The sequence below is a fragment of the Stegostoma tigrinum genome, chromosome 11 (assembly GCF_030684315.1).
Source record: "Stegostoma tigrinum isolate sSteTig4 chromosome 11, sSteTig4.hap1, whole genome shotgun sequence".
Taxonomy (NCBI): Eukaryota; Metazoa; Chordata; class Chondrichthyes; order Orectolobiformes; family Stegostomatidae; genus Stegostoma; species Stegostoma tigrinum.
Window position 1 is genome coordinate 65,138,094 of NC_081364.1, and position 24,805 is coordinate 65,162,898.

At 42.1% G+C, this 24,805-nt stretch overlaps 1 protein-coding gene across 1 annotated transcript in view; it reads right to left on the minus strand.

Annotated features, from left to right (window-relative positions):
* Window positions 1-24,805, minus strand: part of LOC125460551 (testis-expressed protein 264 homolog) — a 257,351-nt gene that overhangs the window by 14,378 nt on the left and 218,168 nt on the right. The window lies entirely within an intron of this gene.

The following is a 24,805-nucleotide window of genomic DNA, read 5'->3' on the forward strand; positions in this document are numbered from 1 at the left end:
CATATTGAATGACAGAGCAGGCTCAAGGGTCTGAATGGCCTATTCCAGTTTCTGTATGATAAAACACTCTCCACTTGCATGGATGGGTGCAGTTCCAACAATGCTCAAGAACATTGACACCATCCAGGATAAAGCAGCCCATCTGGTAAACATTCACTCCCACTACTACCAATGCACACTGGAGCAGAGTGTACCACCAACAAAATGCGTTCCAACAACTCACCAAGCATCCTTCAACAGCACTTCTAAACCAACAACTTCTACCACCTCAAAGTCAGCAGGCATATAAGAACACCTACCACATGTAACTTGTCCTCTAAATCAGAGATGATCCCGATTTGGAACTATATCACTGATCCATAAATATCCTTGGTACAAAATTCAGGAGCTGCCTCTCTAATTGCACTTGCTGGGCTGAGGAAGGCAGCTCGTAACTACTTTCTCTATTTGGCAAGGGCAATTTGTTAGCAATGTTCATACTCCCATTAACAAAGAAGAAAGTAAGCACTCTCAGACCAAGAAATGTTTAAAAGCAGAGTAAACAACACTTCAAACCTCCAAAAGGATACACCTCCCACAAATGCAGGTGGAATTTGCACAAGAGCTTCTCTTATAGACAGCTATTTCAATGTTAAATGAAGCTGAATTAGGAGTACTCTGGTCTACTAATTGAATGCAACTGGCACATTTTCTTCAGGCTTTAACTTAACTGGCAAAAAGATTGAAAGAACAGGAAGTGAAGTGAAGTGAGGTTGTGAGACAGGAGCACTATTCTCTTTCAAACTGGCAAAGAACCTACTTTACCAACTCAGGAGTCTTGAATATAGCTGCTGCTTTTCATGGTCATGCTATCTAATTTTGGCTTAACCAAGTTATGATGAGACAGATTGACTACAATGTACAGTTCTGGTTTCCACACTGATATTGAAGCACTGAAGAAAATGCAGAAAATTATTACAAGTATGAGACTCCAAATTGAGAGGCTGAAACAATCAGGATTTGCATGCTGGGACTCTGAAAAGAAGGCATGGTTAGATCACTGGACTAGTAATCCAAAACCGCAGGCCAATATTTTATGATCATAAAAGCAAAATACTGCAACTGCTTGAAATCTGAAAGAGAAAGAGAAAACATTGTAGAAATTCGGGCAGCATCTGCAGAGAGAGAAATAAGATTAACATTTTGAGTCCAATATGTCTCTTCCTCTGAACTGTATTTTTAAAAAAGATAAATGCAGCAAGTGGAGGGTGGGGAACATAAGAAAATTGGAGGACAGAGGTCATATACCAAAATTGTGGATCTCAAAACTGAGTCCTGGAGGCTGTAAAATAATGGGGTGGCCTCATGGGCTTGGATCCCACTATGGCCAATTTAAATTCATTATGAATCCCGAATATAAAGCTAACCATGTAAAACACTGATGGTTGAGAAAAATAAACACCCACATAATGTGCTACTAATGTTCACTAATGTCCCTTTGCTGTCCTACATGTGACTCCAGACCCATAGCAATGTAGTTGACTCTTAACTTCATTCTGAGCAACTGGGGGACTGGTGAAACATCCTGGCCTAGTCAGCAATATCCACATCCCATAAACAAATACAAGGCAGAGAAAATGAAGAGAAGACCTCAAAGTTTGTTAAAACTTTGGAGGGGTTGATAGAGTGGATGTCGAGAAATAATTTCCACTACTGAAATATTGGGAATAAATACAATATGGACATGAAGAGATTAAATGAATAAATTAAGAGTAATGCCTTTGCAGAGATTGGTAAGAATGTGGAACTGGCTACCACATGGAGCAGTATAACAGGATGGCATTGGTGCATTCGAGAAGACATATTTTCCACAGCCATGGGAAAATAGTAAAGAATTACATTGCGTTTTCTTAATATGTGACACAGAAACAGGCCAATCAGCCCAATACTGTGTTGCGCTTAGATTCCACACACAATTCTTCCCACTCCATTGGTTTATTATATCTTTCTATATTCTCTTTTCTCTCATCCACTCCTCCAGTTTCAGATCAAAAACACATCAACTATTGAAAACATAAATTGCTGGAAAAGCTCAGCAGGTTTCGCAGCATCTGTGAAGAAAACATCAGAGTTAATGTTTTGGATTTGGTGACTCTTCTGCAAATCAGTTCTGAGGAAGGGCCACTGGACCCGAAACCCTAAGTCCGAATTTCTTCCTCACAGATGCTGCCGGACCTGCTGAGCTTTTCCAGCATTTTCTGTTTTTGTTCCCGATTCACAGCATCCGCAGTTCTTTTGATTTTAATGTAAACTACTGATCTCATCCACTTCCTCTAGCAATCACTTTCCAGTATCGTACTGCTTTCCGAGTAAATACATTTATCCTTTCATTTCATTCAGTTTCTTACCAACATTTTGTGAATACAATAGATTGCCAAATTAAATAGTCATACAGACATTAATAAACAAAACGCCCAAAGTGCCTCATGACCATGTGTAACACATACCTAGATTTCAGCAACAGTGTGATTTAAAGTGTTGTTAATACATTTTGAGGGGGTGGGTCAGGACATGACATTTACAAGGTATGGGTGTCAGTTGCAGAAAGCTAGAGTGCATGTGTGAGAATGCCTCACATTTAGAGGAGCCTAGCACTGCCTGACTTTTTCTTGTTTTATTATATAATAGACCAGTCAACATATCTGGACTGAGAGTATGAAAAATACACTTCCCATAAAAGGTTTTGGATTCAATCCCAATTCTGAAGATGCCAAATGACTTCGGTGGATATAAGCTACACAATCTGCAGATGGCTTTCTGTGAAGAGCTGTTAGCGAGCTGATTTTGAAAGAAAGGTGACAGGATTCACTATTAACCCCCTTGCAGATAGCAACTTCCTTTTGCAGCCTCCTTGTTTCATTGTGACAGCTTCCTTCCTTCTGCGCTTAGAGTTTCAGGCAAGGAACTGAGATCTGGACTGAACTTCTTTGAGAGGCTAAAAGAGAGGATCAAAACTTTTGTGAGGTAAAGATCACTGATCACAACAGTATCGAGTTTACTCTTTGTAAAGCTGACTTACCAGCTGCATAAAGACAGACTTTCATTTGTGACTGTGTATCTTACACACCCTAACTTCTCCAGATCAACATTTAGGGGAAAATACATACTGGGTCAGATTTTCCAAATGAGTGGCGGTGAAAGTCAGATTACCGGTGTGCTCCGACATTTAACTACTCAAGAAGAGCTCCACATTCCTAATCGGGGATGACAATCACAGTTCCTGTAGAAATGCAGAGCGTAACTTTAACCCAACCAGGTTCTTAAGCAGGACAGTAGGAAAGACAAAGCACGGTCCTCTTTTACACAGCAGTCAATTGCTGTATTCTGTCATTAAAAGTCCAGCATCGCTCCTGTGAAAGGCTAAGTATGCAAACAAAGTGTGAGGTTATGTGCCAGGGGGACAGGGTGCCAGGTGGGCAAAGTGCCACGGCGCCAGGTAAGTAAGGTATCAGGATGCAAGGTGGGAGGTAAGTGATTCACTGTTTAAGGTGGGTCTGGTTGGGTGGACAGGTTTGGGTCTTATCGGGGGTACAGGATCTAGGGATGCGAAGGGTGATGTATCCAGTGAGTAGGCAGAGGGGTTGTTGTTGGGAAAGGGGGTCGTCAGTTTCCTGTGGGAGATGAAGAAAGTGTCAAGTCTGGTGGGGGGAGTGAGGGAATGAGAGGGGTCAGGGCAGCATATCTTGGGAGTTGTGGGGTGTAGCGTAAGTTGCAGGTCACTTACCCAGGAGCTAGACTAGGTTTAATAATTAGCAAGTTTTGAGAGGATGTGTAGCTCAGGTTGAGGTTCTGGATGTGAGTTTGCTCGCTGAGCTGGAAGGTTAGTTTTCAGATGTTTCGTCACCATTCTAGGTAACACCATCAGTGAGCCTCCGGTGAAGTGCTGGTGTTATGTCCCACTTTCTATTTATCTGTTTAGGTTTCCTTGGGTTGGTGATGTCATTTCCTGTTCTTTTTCTCAGAGGGTGGTAGATGGGCTCCAAATCAATGTGTTTATTGATGGAGTTCCGGTTGGAATGCCATGCTTCTAGGAATTCTCGTGCGTGTCTCTGTTTGGCTTGTCCTAGGATGGAACAGACAAAACGTGCCCAGAAACCATAACCACTCTCCCTTACATCAAAGACATTTCCGAAATAACTGCCAGACTACTCGGACCTCTTACCATCATGGTAGCCCACAAACCCACCAACACACTAAAGCAGCAGCTAATGAACTTAAAAGGCCCTATACAGACAACAAGCAAAACGAACATCATTTACAAAATACCTTGCAAAAACTGTGACAAACACTACATTGGACAAACAGGCAGAAAGCTAGCCACCAGGATACATGAACGTCAACTAGCCACAAAACGACATGACCCACTATCACTAGTATCCTTACATACAGATGAGGAAGGACACCGCTTTGATTGGGACAACACATCCATCCTAGGACAAGCCAAACAGAGACTCGCACCAGAATTCCTAGAAGCATGGCATTCCAACAGGAACTCTGTCAACAAACACATTGGCTCTAAATCAATCTACCATCCTCTGAGAAAAAGAACATGAAATGACATCACCAATGCAGGAAATGACATCACCAACCCAAGAAAACCTAAACAGAGAAATAGAAAGTGGGGCATAACACCAGCGCTTCACCGGAGGCTCACTGATGATGTTACCTAGAATGGTGACGAAACATCTGAAAACGAACCTTCCAGCTCAGCGAGCAAGCTTACATCTAGGTTTAATAATTATCTAACTTTTACTTAACTGCAGCAGAACCCTGTGAATTCTCTGAATTAGGTGGATAGTTTCAGAAGGTTCAAGGGGATTGCCAAATGGAATCTTCAATTTCCCTGGGAATTTCCTCAGAGTCTGCTACTTTTGGATTCTGCAGCATCCCAGCACACAACTCCCAACTGAGGTGCAGAAACAACTGTCAGGTCATCAGAAAATTCAGACGATTACATCTGGAAAATTACAGTATTGCCTATGACAAGGATGATCTTTCTAGCTTTCGTATCGAAGTGCAAAGCTGGAATCTTCGGCATGTGTGGTATCACAGTAAGGTAGAATCATGCTTTTTTACATGATTAGTGATCTTCCCAGTGTGCAACTTGCAGAACCCATCCTACTTCCCAATAAAAATATTAAGAAATAGGACTGGAGAAGGTCATGCAATCCCTGTGCTCTTCAGAAGTTTTTGATTCTCTTAGGCATGACTGAGTAACTTAGCCATGAATATGTTCAGTAACGGCCTCCACTGCTTTCTGGAAGAGAATTCTACATACCAACAGCACTCTGAGGAAAGAAGATCCTCCTCATCTCTATCTCAAATGGGACATGCTTTCTTTTTAAACTGTTCCTCTCATTCTGGATTCCCACATGGGCAACATCCTCTCGCTACCCATCCTCAGATTCTGAAATACATCCATTAAATCACATTTCATGCTTCTAAACTCCAATGAGTAAAGACCCAACCTGCTCAACCGACCCATTAGGTCTACCATTTCATCCCAGGAATCAGCCTAATAAACCTTCTCTGAGAAGTCTCCAATGCAAGTACATCCCTCCTAAGGAGACAAAAGTTGTACACAGTACGGCAGGTGCGTTCTCACCCATGTTCTACACAGTTGAAGCAAGATCTTCCTACTTTTATACTCCATCTCCTTTGCAATAAAGGTCAATATTCAATTTACCTTCCTAATCACTTGTAGTACCTGCACACTAATTTTGTGTGATTCATATTCAGAAACATTCAGACTACACTGATGAGTGGCACGGTGGCTCAGTGGTTAACACTGCTGCCTCTTAGCACCAGGGACCCGGGTTCGAGTTTAGACTTCGGCAACTGTCTGCACATTTACTGTGTGTGTGTTTCTGCATTGTGGTATTCTGCAGTCTCTTTCCATTTAAACAATATTCTGCTTTTTTATTCTTTCTGTCAAAGTATACATCTCTCATTTTCCCACATTATGTTGTGACAAATTTCGCCAAATCATCCAGCTATCTATATCCCTTTGCAAACTCTTTGTACCTCCTTCACAACCTACATCCCTGCCCATGTTTGTATTATCAGCTAATCTGACCAGGGTACTCAGTTGCTTCATGCAAGTGACTGACGTAGATCATAAATAGAAAGGTCTTTGCACTGATCCCTGAGCAGCTCCATTAGTTATTGTTTTCCAACACAAAAATGAACTATTTATCCTGACACTCTGTTTTCAATTGGTTAGCTAATCCTTTATCCATTCTAATGCATCACCCTCAAACATAAGGAGTGCTTAACTTGTGGAAAAGCCTTTTATGTAGCATCTTATAGAACATAGAACATTACAGCACAGTACAGGGCCTTCGGCCCTCGATGTTGTGCCGACCTGTCATACCGATCTCAAGCCCATCTAACCTGCACTATTCCATGTACGTCCATATGCTTGTCCAATGATGACTTAAATGTACCTAAAGTTGGCGAATCTACCACTGTTGCAGGCAAAGCGTTCCATTCCCTTACTACTCTGAGTAAAGAAACTACCTCTGACATCTGTCCTATATCTTTCACCCCTCAATATAAAACTATACCCCCTCGTGCTCGCCATCACCATCCTAGGAAAAAGGCTCTCCCTATTCACCCTATCTAACCCTCTGATTATTTTATATGTTTCAATTAAGTCACCTCTCAACCTTCTTCTCTCTCATGAAAACTGCCTCAAGTCCCTCAGCCTTTCCTCGTAACACCTTCCCTCCATACCAGGCAACATCCTAGTAAGTCTCCTCTGCACCCTTTCCAAAGCTTCCACATCCTTCTTATAATGCAGTGACTAGAACTGTACACAATACTCCAAGTGAGGCCACACCAGGGTTTTGTACAGCTTCACCATAACCTCTTGGTTCCGGATAGCGATCCCTCTATTAATAAAAGCTAAAACACTGTACGCCTTCTTAACAGCCCTGTCAACCTGGGTGGCAACTTTCAAGGATCTGCGTACATGGACACTGAGATCTCTCTGCTCATCTACACTACCAAGAATCTTACCATTAGCCCTGTACTTTGCCTTCTGGTTACTCCTACCAAAGTGCATCACCTCACACTTGTCTGCATTAAACTCCATTTGCCACCTCTCAGCCCAGCTCTGCAGCTTATCTATGTCTCTCTGCAACCTACAGCATCCTTCGTCACTATCCACAACTCCACCGACCTTAGTGTCGTCTGCAAATTTACTAACCCATCCTTCTACGCCCTCATCCAGGTCATTTATAAAAATGATAAACAGCAGTGGACCCAACACCGACCCTTGCGGTACACCACTAGTAACTGCTCTCCAGGATGAACATTTCCCATCAACTACCACCCTCTGTCTACTTTCAGCAAGCCAATTTCCGATCCAAACTGCCATATCTCCCACAATTCCCTTCCTCCGCATTTTGTACAATAGCCTATTGTGGGGAACCTTATCGAATGCCTTGCTGAAATCCATATACACCACATCAACCAGTTTACTCTCATCTACCTGTTTGGTCACCTTCTCAAAGAACTCAATAAGGTTTGTGATGCACGACCTTCCCTTCACAAAACCATGCTGACAATCCCTAATCAATTTATTCTTTTCTAGATGATCATAAATCCTATCCCTTATAACCTTTTCCAACACTTTACCAACAACTGAGGTAAGGCTCACTGGTCTATAATTACCAGGGTTGTCTCTACTCCCCTTCTTGAACAGGGGAACCACGTTTGCTATCCTCCAGTCATCTGGCACTATTCCTGTAGACAATGACGAGTTAAAGATCAATGCCAAAGGCTCGGCAATCTCCTCCCTGGCTTCCCAGAGGATCTGAGGATAAATCCCATCCGGCCCAGGGGACTTATCTATCTTCACCTTCTGAAGGATTTCTAATACCTCTTCCTTGTGAACCTCAATCCCACCTAGTCTAGTAGCCTGTATCTCAGTATTCTCCTTGACAACATTGTCGTTTTCTAGAGTGAATACTGTTGAAAAATATTAATTTAGCGCTTCCCCTATCTCATCTGACTCCACACACAACTTACCACTACTATCCTTGATTGGGCCTAATCTTACTTTCGTCATTCTTTTATTCCTTAAATACGTATAGGAAGCCTTAGGGTTTACCCTGATCCAATCCGCCAACAACTTCTCATGTCTCCTCCTGGCTCTTCTGAGCTCTCTCTTTAGGTTTTTCCGGGCTACCTCGTAGCCCTCAAGTGCCCTAACTGAGCCTTCACATCTCATCCTAACATAAGCCTTCTTCTTCCTCTTGACCAGAGATTCCACCTCCTTCGTAAACCACGGCTCCCGCACTCTACAGCTTCCTCCATGCCTGACAGGTACATATTTATCTAGGACACACAGGAGCTTTTCCTTGAATAAGCTCCACATTTCTAATGTGCCCATCCCCTGCAGTTCCTTCCCCATTCTATGCTCCCTAAATCTTGCCTAAAAATGCCTTTTCAAATCCTCATGTAAGATCTACTGATTTCCCTTTCTCCATTTTGCTTGTCATATCCTCAATGAGCTGTAATAAATTTGTCAAGTACAATTTCCCTTTCAGAAGACAGGTTGACTACCTGATTGCATTATGACCTTGTAAATGCCCAGTTACTGCCACTGAAATACTGAATTTCAGCATTTTCTCAACGATAAACGTTTGTTTAACTAGCCAACAGTTTCCTATTTTCTATTTCCTTCCTTTCCTGAATGGAAACGTTACGTCTGTGGTTTTCTGATCTGCTGGGATCTGTCCAAAGACTAGCAAATTTTGAAAGATTACAACCAATGCACTCACCAGCTCTGGATCTACTTCTTCTCAGGCCCCAGAATGCCGGCCATTAGGTTCAAGAGATTTGCTAATCTTCAGTTTCATTAGCTTATCTATTCCTTTTCCTCCACTGATCATGATTGTTTTAACTTCCTCCCTTCCTTTTACCTCTTAACTTGTTACTATTCTTGAGATCACCACAAGACTGCAGTGAAGTTCATCACAGAACAAGCCAGGCCTTGTTCTTTCGAATTAAATTCTGAAAGAATCGCAGGTGCTGTAAATCAGGAACAAAAACTGAAGTTGCTGGAAAAGCTCAGCAGGTCTGGCAGCATCTGTGAAGGAAAATCAGTGTTAACATTTCGGGTCCAGTGACCCTTCCTCAGAAGGGTCCATAAACTCTGATTTTCTTGTTCACAGATGCTGCCATACCAGCCGAGCTTTCCCAGCAACTTCTGTTTTTTGTTCTTGTCCTACCATTATGGCTGTCTCCCAAAGTGCTGGTGCATTTAAACAGCTCATTTCAATTTCCATATATTCTAGGGAGTGGTAACAGTTTTACATCGGATTCACGTCAGTGATTCCCTTAATAAGTATACCCGTGAAATGATATAGGAAACTCTCATATTAAAAACAAATGTCTCCAGATACCTTATGGTTGAAATCCTTTTTCACTGGGGCCACAGCAAGGTGACTATTGCATGGATGTTCGTGATCAGTGTAGGAGTGCACAGCCTTCAAGTCATTGATCATTGCCTAGCAAGAGTCACACATTGGATATTACTGTGTTTATCTGATGGACTGACTCTTGTATCAACGTTTCCAGCCAACAGCTTTGTTTCTCAATGTTGAAATGCATGAGCCCTCTGAACCACACAGACAGCAAATAAAGTATACTTATCAGGCAATTTCTGTTTGAGATGCTGTTGAAAACTAATCTATATTCTCAGATGAAGAAAGCTCAGTGCAAATTTCTTTCTTGACCTCCAAAGACAATGCAATATTAATAACATTGAGATAAATTATACATCTATTGCACAACTCCCAAATCCTCAGCAGAGGAAGGTTTGCTGGTGCTGTTGAGAAACTTTTGTACGGCAATGACAGTAGTAAAGCAGAAATTGTGGCCATTGGGTCCTGTCAGAAGTGAAACTTGGTACTGCTTTTAGCCAGTATGAAAAGTTGGTCTTGCAAAAGTGTAGGGACAATGTTAATTGCCGTAGGGTTTTTATATGTTATTGGGTATAGAACAGGCACCATTCTGTATGTTTTTCAGCTAAACAGGATTGCAAATGGCGCAGGCTCAGCAACACTCGCAAATGTCATTTATGTCTAGAATGACTAGCATTCACTAGTAATGCCAGTTAATCCTGTGACAGATAGTGGTTTCTATGTCCTCCTTCCTCAGGAACTTGTCAAGTCTTCTTCCAAAAGATTGCAGTACAGTGATTCCATTAAAAAAATCTGTGTAGTGATTTGCCACAGGGGTCACTACACATCGTAATGGTTCAAAAGAAAATAATTGTATAACTTTATCCAACTCTTTTCCAGATTTTATAGGCCCGGGTCCTATATTTTCCTATTGATTTTAAATATTCAACAGTAACTATAATATCCACCCATTTTCAAAGCTCCTTCCAAGCCTATACTTTTCCAAGTCTGTCAACATTAGCAGGATATATCCCTAGTGGTTTATTTACATGTCATTTTCAGGCAAACAGCTTCTTTATCCAACCTCTCATATCCTTTGTGACTATTAAGCAAATAGTTCAAAGACAATAAAGAAAACATAAACATCTCATCATTTTGCTCCTGTTTTGCTTACAGCAGTATTTGCAAATTTAACCTTCAGTTCCTGGAGAATCCTAGAGAATCAGTCATCCTAAACAGCCTCTCACCTTCCTCAAAGCTAAAAGCTTAGCTTAGACGCTCTCAGGTCTCTATTAATAGTCATCAATGGAGGTGGAGTCAAAAATGGGACATTGGTGCACCAAAGCTTAAGTATCAAATCTTAAAGCTTAAGTATAGCAGTCATGCTCTGTGCATGGGGATTTAGATTCAATTCTTGCCTGCACGATTTCATAGAAACTAAAAGTAGGAGAAGGTCATTTCTTTGCCATTCAGTATGATCACAACTGATCCTTTAGCTCAATGCCATGTTCAGGCTTTCTCTCATGTCCCTTGGTGTGTATAAAGTCAAAAAAATTCTCTCTCTATATTGAATACATTCAGTGACTTAGCTCCCAGCCCTTTCTATGGTGGTGAATTCCACAGCTTCACTACCTTTCGAGTGACAAAAAATGTTTCCTCATCTCACTCCTAAGTGGTCTATCTTGTACCCTAAGCTGTGACACTTGTTCCCCACCCAGAGAAAACATCCTTCCTGCATCTAGTCTGCCAGAATTTTATGCACTTCAATCAAATTCCCTCTTCTCCTTCGAAACTGTAATGAATACATGTCCAGTTGAACTAATCTCTCATCAGACAGTCCTGCTAAACCCGGTATCAGATGAGTAAACCTCTGCCGCATTCTCTCTATAGCAGGGATAGGTTTTCTTAGGTAGGGAAACCAGGATTTCCAGGACAGCAGGGAAAATCAATGACAAGAGTCAGGTAAGGTGATTCCTGTGCTGATAGATGCCTTTGTGCTGAGCCGGGCAGCCTGTGTTAATTGTGGGTAGTATAGTCAGTCTTTTGTCCTTAAACAGTCTATTTCTTATAAAAAGGGAGGCTGAGTTACTATGGTCTGTGCACTAATACATTCTATATTCCAAATGCCCTTTGCATGATTTTTTTAATTTTAATGCTTCTAGTACTTCTCCTGAGTTGATACTTGCTTGTTAACCCTTTAGAATACTGTCACAATTTTCAGTAGCTCTCTGAAAACCAACCATTCTCTGTAGCAGACGAACACAGCTCCAGACTTCACATTCTGTTAGCTCTAGTACTATCTGACTGAATCTATGTCGCACCTTTTCCATACTTACAACATCCTTTCAAAGTGAGGTTTCCAAAGCACCACACATGCTCCACTTAGCAGTTTTGGTCTCCTTTTCTGAGGAAGGATGCTCTTGCTCTTGAGGGAATGCAGAGAAGGTTTACCAGGCTGATTCCAAGGATGGCAGGACTGACGTACGAGGAGAAATTGACTGGGTTGGGATTGCTTTCACTGGGGTTCAGACAAACGAGGGGGGTTCTCATAGAGACTTATAAAATTCTAACAGGACTGGATAGGGTAGATGCAGGGAGGATGTTCTCAATAATGGGTGTGTCCAGAACCAGGGGTCACAGTCTGAGGATCAGGGTAGACCATTTAGGAGGGAGATGAGAAAACATTTTTTCATTGGTAGTGTGGTGAGCCTGTGGAATTTGTTACCACAGGAAGTAGTTGATGCCAAAGCACTGAACGTTTTCAAGAGGTGGCTAGAAGTAGCACTTCTGGTGCACGGGATCAAAGATTATGGGGAGAAAAGCAGGATTAAGCTATTGAGTCAGATGATCAGCCATGATTGTAATGAACGGTGGAGCAGGCTCAAAGGGCCACATGGCTTTCTCCTGCTCCTATCTTCTATGTTGCTAACAAATTCACTCGCTGTTCCTCCAGCCTGTTGTAACTGACATTGAGTTACATGTGCCCATTTTATATTTTTCCCCTTGCAAACTCTTTTTTTAAAAAATTCATTTATGGATGAGGGCATCACTGGCCAGGCAGCATTTACTGCCCATCCCTAATTGCCCAGAGGGCAGTTGAGAGTCAACCACATTGCTGTGGGTCTGAAGTCCAATGCAGGCCAGGTAAGGATTGCAGTTTCCCTCCCTAATGGACATTAGTGAACACGATGGGTTTTTGTCCCCCCCAACAATTGGCAATGCATTCATGGTCATTACTAGATTCTTAATTCCAGATATATTTATTGAATTCAAATTCCACCATCTACCACGGCGGGATTCGAACCCAGGTCCCCTTAATGTTACCTGGGTCTCTGGATTAACAGTACAGCGATAATACCACTAGGCCATTTCCTTCCCTGAACTCTTAGAAATCTTTGCACTCTCCACCCAATTGAACATTCCAGTCCTCAGTGACTGTAAAAGCCAATGTGAGTGAAAACGGAAAGACTGACGCGGCTGTAACTATCTTCAGCTGGCTTTGTCAAATGGAAGATCGCTTTTTGCCTCTGTCCATGCTCCCCACATTTTTAAAGCTAGTCTTCATTCATTTCAATTCACTCCACCGATATCAACAAATGGGTCAGCACACGCATGCTGCAAGAAAATCTGTGCCACTGTGTTCAAGGCACCATGTCTGTAGCAAGATATTGCTGTACAGTTATGAAACAGGCAGCTATCCAACAGTCAAAAAGTGTCCAATGGGAATAAAATGTCCTTACAAAGCAGGACAGGCCCAACCTGGTCAAGTATTTTTGCCTGTCCACCTGACAGTGTTGCCAAAATCCCAACACCAGCACTTACTTACCATTAAGGTGCTCACTGATGGTTATTTGCTTAGGGTACAGTAGCATCACAGTATGTTACTAGACTAATAATCTTGAGGCTTCACCTATTGATGAGGAGACTAAGTTCAAATCCTTTCAAGGCAATTGGGGAAAATGGGTTTGGAACGAAAAGAGATAATGGGAACTGCAGATGCTGGAGAATCCAAGACAACAAAATGTGAGGCTGGATGAACACAGCAGGCCAAGCAGCATCTCAGGAGAATAAAATGTGAGGCTGGATGAGGCTCACCCTCAACAACTTCTCGGAGTCAAAAGAGAAGTTGTTGAGGGTGAGCCTCATCCAGCCTCACATTTTATTCTCCTGAGATGCTGCTTGGCCTGCTGTGTTCATCCAGCCTCACATTTTGTTGTCTTGGAACGAAAAGCTCGTGTTAGTAACAGCAACAATGAAATGAGCAGATTGGTGTACCAGATCAGTTCACTGATAAACTGGAATGTAAGGAAATCTGCCATTCTTGTCCAGTCTTTCCTCCAGTGACTCCCTAGGCAGACAACTATGTGGGTGACTCTTACCCACCGTCTGAAATATTTTCACAACTCACTATAAAAAGCATAACAAGACTAAAATCAGATGAAGCACTGGCAACAGCCTGCTATATTCTCCTCGCTAATTCCTGGGAACTCATGCCAAAATGGAGAGATCTAGCTCACAGACTAGTCAAGCAGCAGCCATGCACAAATCATACTCATTGGCTCATACCTTGCAGTCAGTGTCCTAGATTCTTCCATTGCCATGCCTGGGTAATGTCCTATTCCAACAGTAGGACAGAGTTGCCAGAGGTGGTGTCACAGTGGTGTACAATGGCAAGGAGTAGGCCTGAGAATCCTCAAAAGTGACTCGAAAGTCCACTGAGTCTCATGGAATTGGATTTAGTTAGAGGAAATCAGGAATTCCAGTTCTCAACATTATCTGCTGGAAAGTCAAATGTGAGGACGTTGATTAAGGAACATGATCAATGGTGAATAGTTGCACGGTGCATAGCTATTTGATATTTCAGCTTACATTGTGAGGTTGCAACTGAGGAGCAAAGGACATGTCTGATACATCAGCAGAAAAATGAGCTTCTACATCAGCAGAAAAATGAGCTTCTATTTCCCACATTATTTAAGAACAGTGGAGAGCGCAGAAGCAAATTAACGCACGTCTTCTTTTAGTTTGCATTCAGATATAATCAAGGTTATTAAGTGTCACGAAGTGTGACAGAATGAGGGACATGGTGAGATACATATCCCCACAATCAAAGTCCTATCACTCTCCTTCCAAATTAATAAAGTCATCAGATCTGCGCTGATAATCATTTAGCCTTTGCTGTCAAGCTGCTTTTGTCGTAATGTCATTCCGGATTGCAGTCTTAGATAAGTGAGCGCAGACCAACCGTCAGGCATCATCATCGTCATCCTGCGTGTGGGAAGTCACTTGGGTATGCTGCTGCCTGCTAATAGTAAGGTTTACTGTATTATAATCTGGCTGTGATTTGTCACAAAGCCATTCCCATGTGGCAGCCTGACCACAGCATGAGAGACCAAGAACGGAAGGTGTGTACTACAACACTGATGCCTGACAGATGAGCGTGCCTACCAACCAAATGCACCTTCACATCCTCCAGCATTAACTGGGAGGCAACGTGATGTCATCACCATTCACTGCCTAAACAAAAGAAGCATACCTTACAGAAACTGAATCTGCAGAAATATCTGTGGTAATTCTAACTTTTCGTAATGGGTTACTTTGGGATTCCTGTTTGAGAAACTGCATCAACAACAAACAGCTTCCTAAGAAGTCAAAGCTTTTTGGATGGTCAAGTTATTAATGGTCTTCCTTATCTGTTTCGATCTTGCGAAGGACAAAACACTAGAGCTCACCGGAGGCAAGGCAACATAATTTATGGATAGATTACAACGCAATCTGTTGTTAGAAACTACAGATACATTTTTCTGATTCAAGCCATGTCTCAGCATTGCAAAAGATACAATGAAAATGCAGCTAGACAGTCACTGCCCTGGGCAATACACAATGAGGGTTCACATGGTTATTCATGAGGCAGCTCTCTTCACCTACAGCTCATTTATAAAGCAAACAACATATTCTGCTATGACATGTTTGCTAGATCCTTTCCCCTCTAGGTACAAGTTTTTTTTAAAGCATATTTTGTTTAGCTGGTCAGATTCTGGGAATGAGGTGGATCAGGTGTTAGTTGGGGGTATGTTGCTAATAGTGGAACACAGATACAAAAACAGAAATTGCTGGAAAGGCTCAGCAGGTCTGGCAGCATCAGTGGAGAAAAATCAGAGTTAACTCTTCAGGTTCAATGACCCTTACTCAGAACTGTAGAAAGGGTAGGTCACTGAGCCCGAAACATTAACTCCGATTTCTCTCCACTGATGCTGCCAGACCTGCTGAGCCTTTGCAGCAATTTCTGTTTTCCAGCAAATGCAATTCTTTTGGTTTTTATTTGGTGAAACATTGATCAAAGTTTAGGTTAGCTACAGAAATGGCAAAGACCGGTCCAGAGCAAAATGACTTCACTGGATATTAAATTTCAGTAGGATGCTGTAAAAATATAATCAAATGAAAACAAAGGAGAACGTGTGGCTCCTTGAATCTGCTCTGTCACTCAGTAGGATCCTGGCTGATCTGTTTGAGCTGTGTTTTGAATTCTGCATTCCTATCTACCACAATAAATTTGATTCCCCCACCCAACAAGAATCTATCTACCTAATCTGAAAATTAGTCAATGACTTTGCCTACACCACTATTTGATACGAGGGGATCCAATAGTTGCACACCGTTAACTCTGCCCTAAAATGGTAAACCCTAATTGTAAAAGAGTGCCCTCTACTGTTGGATTGATGCACAAGAGGAAACATCCTTTCTGTGTCCACTTGTCAAGACAATTAAGGATCTTATACACTTCATTAAATTATCCGTGGAAACAAGCCCAGCTTTTCTACACTATCCTCGTAAAACAACGCAATCTGGTGCAGTTAAAATGGAATTGGAATTTGTTAGACAGCCTGTTACAGTGGGCCAGGTCTTTGCTGATTCAAGTAGTGTGGAAAAACGGCAGGATGGGGCCGCATTCCAGGATTACTCACCCTACCATCATCTTCTGCAATTATTGTAGCACTCCTGTTCTTTCCAGCTTCGTTGTGTAGCACAACAAGGTGTAGAGCTAGATGAACACAGCAGGCCAAGCAGCATCAGAGGTGCAGGAAAGCTGACGTTTCTGGTCTAGAACCTTCTTCATTGTGTGGCAGGTAGCTTAAAACCTACCTGCAATTTCTGTGGTGTTGGATGCTTACTGTCAGTAGACATGGTTCACAGCCTCAGGTGGCATATGGCCCATGGGAAAGACCAAATCCCAAACCGTCAATAAAAGCTGGCTGAACAGATAAGACTTGGGAGCTAATCTTAAATCTAACAGAGCCATCACTGCACAGGCTTGGATAAAACATCAATTCATGGAGAATGCAAGAACTGCAGATACTGGAGTCAGAGACAAAACAGTGTGGAGCTGGAGGAACACAACAGGGCAGGCAGCATCAGAGGAGCAGGAAAGCATGAAGGCCCATTTAAAGTCATTTTAATCTCAATAGCTTACTTTACTATAAAAACAAAATTCTATTTGTAACCTATTACAAAGACAGATAAATTCTTTAATAAGGTGTTTAACTTGTCAATTACACCGTGAACTCAAATGGCCACATCTGGTAAATACATTAAAAATGCTTTGAGACACCCTGAGGTTGTAAAAGGTGTTGTATAAATACAAGTCATTTCCTTGCTCGTCGGTTGTTCCTCCATTTGGTTGTCTAAGAGGCTGGTCACTCATTTCAAACACAAACTTGCTGGGTGTTAGTTTTTTGCAGATATCTGTTTGATATTCTGAATGCAGCAGATAGTTATATAAATTTAGGGTTTTTTTTTCCTTACTTTTGAAATCAATTAAGTCCAGCTTGAGCCTTTGCAAACAGCCAGAACAAACTCTTTTCAAGTTACCCATTTAACATGCTCACTACAGAGACCGGAAGCCTGCCATTGATGAGAACAGCCTGGACAAAAAAGACTAATATGTCTCATTGATAGGAATAGTGCCGTTCTCAGTAATTAGCAGCTCCAACTGAAGGACAACCAGAACATGAAGGGATTGTAATTCTACTTTCCAGATACCTATTGTACTCGGAATGGTTGGGAATTTGGTTTGGATCGGTTATCCAAGTCTGTGAATGGAGGTTTTTTTTTAGTGTGGTCTAATAGTATTATGCAATTCAAATGGCAAAAGGAATACATGACAGACATGGATTTAATGAATGGAAATCTTCATGCAAAAAAGAACAAATGTTTGAACATTTCAGCCAAGATTGCTGTCTTGTGCCAATTTAAATACCACGGTGCCGCGGAAATAAATGTTCAATTCTGTGCTATGGCTTTAAGTTTAATGGAGCAGTGATGATTATTGGGAATTAATTATTTTCATTTTACTTCTGTCTGAATCCAAATCCCCCATATATAAATACGAAAACAGACAGTACTGTTACAAAGTTACTGTATCACCTCATGAAAGAGCTAGTCAGGCTAAAAAGGAAGCCACCTGAAAAGGTAAATCCCAAAAATCAATAAGTTAGAACATAGAACATTACAGCACAGTACAGGCCCTTCGGCCCTCGATGTTGTGCCGACCTGTCATACCGATCTCAAGCCCATCTAACGTACACTATTCCATGTACGTCCATATGCTTGTCCAATGACAACTTAAATGTACCTAAAGTTGGTGAATCTACTACCGTTGCAGGCAAAGCGTTCCATTCCCTTACTACTTTGATTTCTTATCTGTATGCTATTTGATTTTCACTAATTACACAATCGTATTAATTCTATTGATTAGTCTTTTTACATTTTTCAATGAATTTTTTGAACTTTCAATTTCCATGTATGGTGTTAAGGTATGAAGTTGTGCTGAGGAGACCTGGAATATTCCAGGTTTGATTCGGATGTGTGTTGAGCTTTCTGGGATATTTGGAAAAATAGATGTATATGTTATTATTCTCACTCACAGAACTACAAAGTTTACAGCATGGAAAGATGGCTGTTTGGCCTGTTGTGTTCATACTTGAACTTGTCTCTGACAATTCAGTACTTTCCCTCTGCTGTTCTTCTATTGCTGTCAGCATTCACTTCAAATATTTATGCTGTCCTGATTTAAAAATAGAAGGGCTATCCATTTGGACTACTCCATTTTGATACACTATTCAACACCCCAACCTCCTTGCGTAAAAGTTTCTCTTCACTCCACTCCTCTCTTCTATCCCCAGTGACAGTTTAAAATGAGTGACTCTTTGATGTTAACTCCCCAGTCAGAGGAAATCGCTTTTTCTTATTTACTTTCTTAAATGAAATCTTTGAACTTCCTCCATCAGTAGAATTGGTCTCACTATCTCAAATAGCATCTCATGAACATTGTTTCCTATCCTTGTTATCAACCTTGTGAGTCTGTGCTTTCACATCCTTTCTACCATAAGCTAATCGGAATCCCCCTCCCCCGCAGTAGTGTTGGCTAATGAGTAAATACTCTTGTACCAATAAATGATTACCCCATTGTGCATAAACTTGGTATCACAGAACACAATGGATTTGTTGACTTATGCTGAGAGAACGTGTTTGAACTAAACCTCTTGTCTTTTTAGAATCCAATCGTTCAAGTTTACTCCCAGTCCTTACTCTTCCACCTATATTTGCCTAGGGCTTGGCGGGTGTGTGTGTGTGTGTGTGTGTGTGTGTGTGTGTGCGCGTGTTATGTTCAAGAGGGATGCTAGCCTATCAAGCAACTCATTTCGAGGTGTATCCATCATTGAATCTTGCTACTTAAAACTAAAAACTAAAACCTTTTAGGAACTTTAACAATCTACCGTCCAGAAGCCTTAAGGCTGATCTGCTATCTGACTGACAAAGGCCCAATCAAGGAGAGTAGTGGTAAGTTGTGTGTGGAGTCAGATGAGATAGGGGAAGTGCTAAATGAATATTTTTCAACAGTATTCACTCTAGAAAACGACAATGTTGTTGAGGACAATACTGAGATACAGGCTACTAGACTAGGTGGGATTGAGGTTCACAAGGAAGAGGTATTAGAAATCCTACAGAGGGTGACGATAGATAAGTCCCCTGGGCTGGTTGTGATTTATCTTAGGATCCTCTGGGAAGCCAGGGAGGAGATTGCCGAGCCTTTGGCATTGATCTTTAACTCGTCATTGTCTACAGGAATAGTGCCAGGCGACTGGAGGATAGCAAATGTGGTTCCCCTGTTCAAGAAGGGGAGTAGAGACAATCCTGGTAATTATAGACCAGTGAGCCTTACTTCAGTTGGTAAAGTGTTGGAAAAGGTTATAAGAGATAGGATTTATAGTCATCTAGAAAAGAATAATTTGATTAGGGATAGTCAGCAGGGTTTTGTGAAGGGCAGGTCGTGCCTCTCAAACCTTTATGGAGTTCTTTGAGAAGGTGACCAAACTGGTAGATGAGAGTAAACCGGTTGATGTGGTGTATATGGATTTCAAATGCGGAGGAATGGAATTGTGGGAGATATAGCAGTTTGGATCGGAAATTGGCTTGCTGAAAGAAGACAGAGGGTGGTAGTTGATGGGAATTGTTCATCGTGGAGACCAGTTACTAGTGGTGTACCGCAAGGGTTGGTGTTGGGTCCACCGCTGTTTGTCATTTTTATAAATGACCTGGATAAGGGCGTAGAAGGATGGGTTAGTAAATTTGCAGACGATACTAAGGTCGTTGGAGTTGTGGATAGTGACGAAGGATGCTGTAGGTTGCAGAGAGACATAGATAAGCTGCAGAGCTGGGCTGAGAGGTGGCAAATGGAGTTTAATGTAGACAAGTGTGAGGTGATGCACTTTGGTAGGAGTAACTGGAAGGCAAAGTACTGGGCTAATGGTAGTGTAGATGAGCAGAGAGATCTTGTTGCCCATGTACACAGATCCTTGAAAGTTGCCACCCAGGTTGACAGGGCTGTTAAGAAGGCATAGTGTTTTAGCTTTTATTAATAGAGAGATCGAGTTCCGGAACCAAGCGGTTATGGTGAAGCTGTACAAAACTCTGGTGCGGCCGCACTTGGAGTATTGTGTACAGTTCTGGTCACCGCATTATAAGAAGGATGTGGAAGCTTTGGAAAGGGTGCAGAAAAGATTTACTAGGATGTTGCCTGGTATTGAGGGAAGGTCTTGTGAGGAAAGGCTGAGGGACTTGAGGCTGTTTTCATTAGAGAGAAGAAGGTTGAGAGGTGACTTAATTGAAACATGTAAAATAATCAGAGGGTTAGATAGGGTGGATAGGGAGAGCGTTTTTCCTAGGATGGTGATGGTGAGCATGAGGGGGCATAGCTTTAAATTGAGGGGTGAAAGATATAGGACAGATGTCAGAGGTAGTTTCTTTACTCAGAGCAGTAAGGGAATGGAACGCTTTGCCTGCAACGGTAGTAGATTCGCCAACTTTAGGTACATTTAAGTCGTCATTGGATAAGCATATGGACGTACATGGAATCGTGTAGGTTAGATGGGCTTGAGATCGGTATGACAGGTCGGCACAACATCGAGGGCCGTAGGGCCTGTACTGTGCTGTAATGTTCTATGTTCTATGTTCTACTCTCTGAGTAAAGAAACTACCTCTGACATCTGTCCTATATCTTTCACCCCTCAATTTAAAGCTATGTCCCCTTGTGTTCGCCATCACCATCCTAGGAAAAAGGATCTCCCTATCCACCCTATCTAACCCTCTGATTATTTTATATGTTTCAATTAAGTCACCTCTCAACCTTCTTCTCTCTCATGAAAACTGCCTCAAGTCCCTCAGCCTTTCCTCGTAACACCTTCCCTCCATACCAGGCAACATCCTAGTAAATCTCCTCTACACCCTTTCCAAAGCTTCCACATCCTTCTTATAATGCGGTGACCAGAACTGTACACAATACTCCAAGTGAGGCCGCACCTGAGTTTTGTACAGCTTCACCATAACCTCTTGGTTCCGGATAGCGATCTCTCTATTAATAAAAGCTAAAACACTGTACGCCTTCTTAACCGCCCTGTCAACCTGGGTGGCAACTTTCAAGGATCTGCGTACATGGACACCGAGATCTCTCTGCTCATCTACACTGCTAAGAATCTTACCATTAGCCCTGTACTTTGCCTTCCGGTTACTCCTACCAAAGTGCATCACCTCACACTTGTCTGCATTAAACTCCATTTGCCACCTCTCAGCCCAGCCCTGCAGCTTATCTATGTCTCTCTGCAACCTACAGCATCCTTCGTCACTATCCACAACTCCACCGACCTTAGTGTCGTCTGCAAATTTACTAACCCATCCTCAGTTACTCTCAGTAATAAGTATTTTGAGCCCTGGCAAGTGAGGACAGAATTGGCAAGGAGTCCCACTCCCATTTGCTATTTTGTGACTTCTAGAAGCATGCACGGCAGAGCACTGATGCATGCTCTTCACAATAAATTGTCCAGGCCAGAAATGTCAAGGCAACCAGGGACCACGATACTGCATTGCAACATGAAGTTGATACAGAAAATGCACCAAATGAAGAGCAGAAAACTCTTCCAGTCCACTTTCAGAAAAGTGTTACGTTACTGCTAATTCAGACTTCAAAACATTAATCAAAATAAGTATCAGGTAATAACTAACATGAAGCACCAAATACTGGGAGACAATAAATTTATATTACTCACTGCAGCTCAGATTTACTTTAGAGACCTCAGTAGAAAGGGTTTCAATAAGGCACTAATTCTGTAAAGTGCAGATAAATCTCTGAATTATTGAAAAATAAGCTGTTCATAAAAATTTGGGTGCTGTCATCTTCCAACAACTCAGACAGCACTAGACTTGCTCACAACTGGATTAACTTCAGTTCTGGAGGTTTACATTCTGGATTAATCCTAGTGCGAAATTGTTCTAATACTCACAGTGATTTGTTGTAGAATTTAATTTTCATTGCCCAGCTTCAGACATTGCACTACACGCAGTGTCCCATCACCCCATACACAGGCTCATGGAGCCACTCACTTCAACCTCCCCTACAGATCTCTCCCCTCCACTCATGCCCACTGTCCCACCCCTCCCTTTACTTTCTCGCCCGTTAAGTGTCAGGTCATCCATTTTGGTAGGAATAACAGCAAAGTGGACTATGTTTTAGATGGTAAAAAATTGCAGCATGCTGCTGTGCAAAGGGACTTGGGTGTCCTTTTGCATGAATCGCTGAAGGTGGGATTGCAGGTAATTTTGTCTGCCATTTCTTGAGGGATGGAGGTTAAAAACAGGGAGGCTATGCTGCAGCTTATAGGATTCGGGTGAAGCCACACCTGGAGTATTGTGAGCAGTTTTGGTCTCCTTACTTGAGAAGGGATATACTAGCACTGGAGGGGGTGTAGAGGAGATTCACTTGGTTGATTCCAGAGTTGAGAGGGTTGGATTATGAGGAGAGACTGAGTAGACTGGGCTTAGAAGAATGAGGGGAGATCTTATAGAAACATAAAAAGTTATGAAGGGAACAGATAAAGTGGAGGCAGGGAGGTTGTTTCCACTAGGAGGTGAAACTAGGACCTAGTGGGCATCGCCTCAAAATAAAGGGAAACAGATGTAGGACTGACGTTGGTGGGAACTTCTTCACCCAAAGGGTTATGAATCTGAGGAATTTCCATACCAGTGAAGTGGTTGAAGCTACCTCACTGAATGTTTTTAAGGCAAGGCTAGATAAATTTTTGAACAGTAAAGGAATTAAGTGTTGTGGTGAGTGGGCGGGTAGGTGGAGCTGAGTCTCAAAGATCAGCCATGATCTTATTAAATGACAGGGCAGGGTCGAGGGGCCAGATGGCGTACTCCTGCTCCTAATTCTTATGTTCTTATCCCACTTCCCCTCCTCTGGCTGGCATTGTTGGCACTGAAGATGGGCCTTTGACAGAGTAGGAAAATCCTCAAGGAAGTTTCTCCTCAGTAAATCATGGCCTGGGGATTAGTAAAATTTAATATGGGTATACAAGCAGTATGGTACATACTATTACATGAGTTAAACAACCTGCCCAATGATCAGTTCACTAAAGGCCAATAATATTGGAGGGATACAAGATGGGCAGCTTGATGTTCTACAGAAAGGTTGGAAAAGTTCAGGATTTCTGCCAATACACCATGATAATAAAGTTCAGCAACTGACAAATTCTGTCTGGAAAATGTATCCCACAGTGAGGACAGTAAATGTCTTCAAGCCTTTCTCCCAGATCAAAATATTTTAGAGTAGAGGAGAGGCTGAAATTAGCACTAGTGAACAAATTTATACCAAAATACCTTCTGGATTCAATTTGGTATTTTAGCCCAGTAAGGACTGGAAAAGAGGAGAATCAAAATGTTCGAATATTGCTGCTTTCATTTTCATATATTGCTTGAATAAGATGAGAAAGGGAGGATTCTCTCCCCCTCATTCAGTGCCAACAATTAATTATACAGTTAATCAAGCTGTCTGCTTAGGAGCTGTTTAATAAATCCAGCCCAAAACAAAAACGTACAATCCACTATTAACACTGTCATACTACTTTCACTGCTGTCGGTCATTTCCTATTTTGTTTCAGCCTTGCCTCAGTGGCAGTACTCTCTCATCTGTCAGTCAGAAGATTGGCTCATGCTCCACGCCAGAGAGATAACTCATGATTCAGGTTGACACTGCAGTGTAGTGCTGAGGGAATGCTGCATTGCTGCTGGCGTCATCTTTGAGATAAAACATTAAATCCTCTGCCCTCTCAGGTGGCCTTGGAGAGTGGTGAGAATTTGGAACTTACTACCACAAGAATAGCTTAGATGACCAGCAGTGATGCAACAGAGAGGAAGCTAGATAAGTACACGAGAGAGGAAGGAATAGAAGGATATATGCATTGGGTGAAATGACCCATGCTGAGTGTAGGCTCATGTGGAGTGTAAACACTTGCAAACTGGTAGCAAATGCTGTTCACTGTATTGGCCAGCTTGGGAGACAAGCAACTGAATGCTGCAGGAGCTCTCCTGAGGCAAGCCAACGGTCTGCACGATCAGATCTCTTGTGAGAACACAGCTTTCAAAGAATACACAATCAATTAAAACCTTCTAACTGATTAAAGATTTAACAGCTTCTTAGGTTTGTTTAGGACATCCTCATCAGTGATGTGACCCTTTGATCTTTTCCTTATAAATTCTGTGTCTGATGCTACCTCTCTGCCTAACACCTGAAGGAGGCACGAGGATTGTGTTTTCACATAAGCCTGTTGGACTATAACTGGGTGTGGCATGATCTCTGACCTACAGCACGTGTGGGCTGTGTTACTGGATCCATCTGCAATTCAGAACATTGCCTTTGTCACCCAGTGGACCCCACCTTTGGTTAGTCCTGTGGCAGGCTTAGAAAGAAGACATCATGACAGCTGTCAAGTTATGAGGCTCTGACCAGGATGATTCTGTGCCTG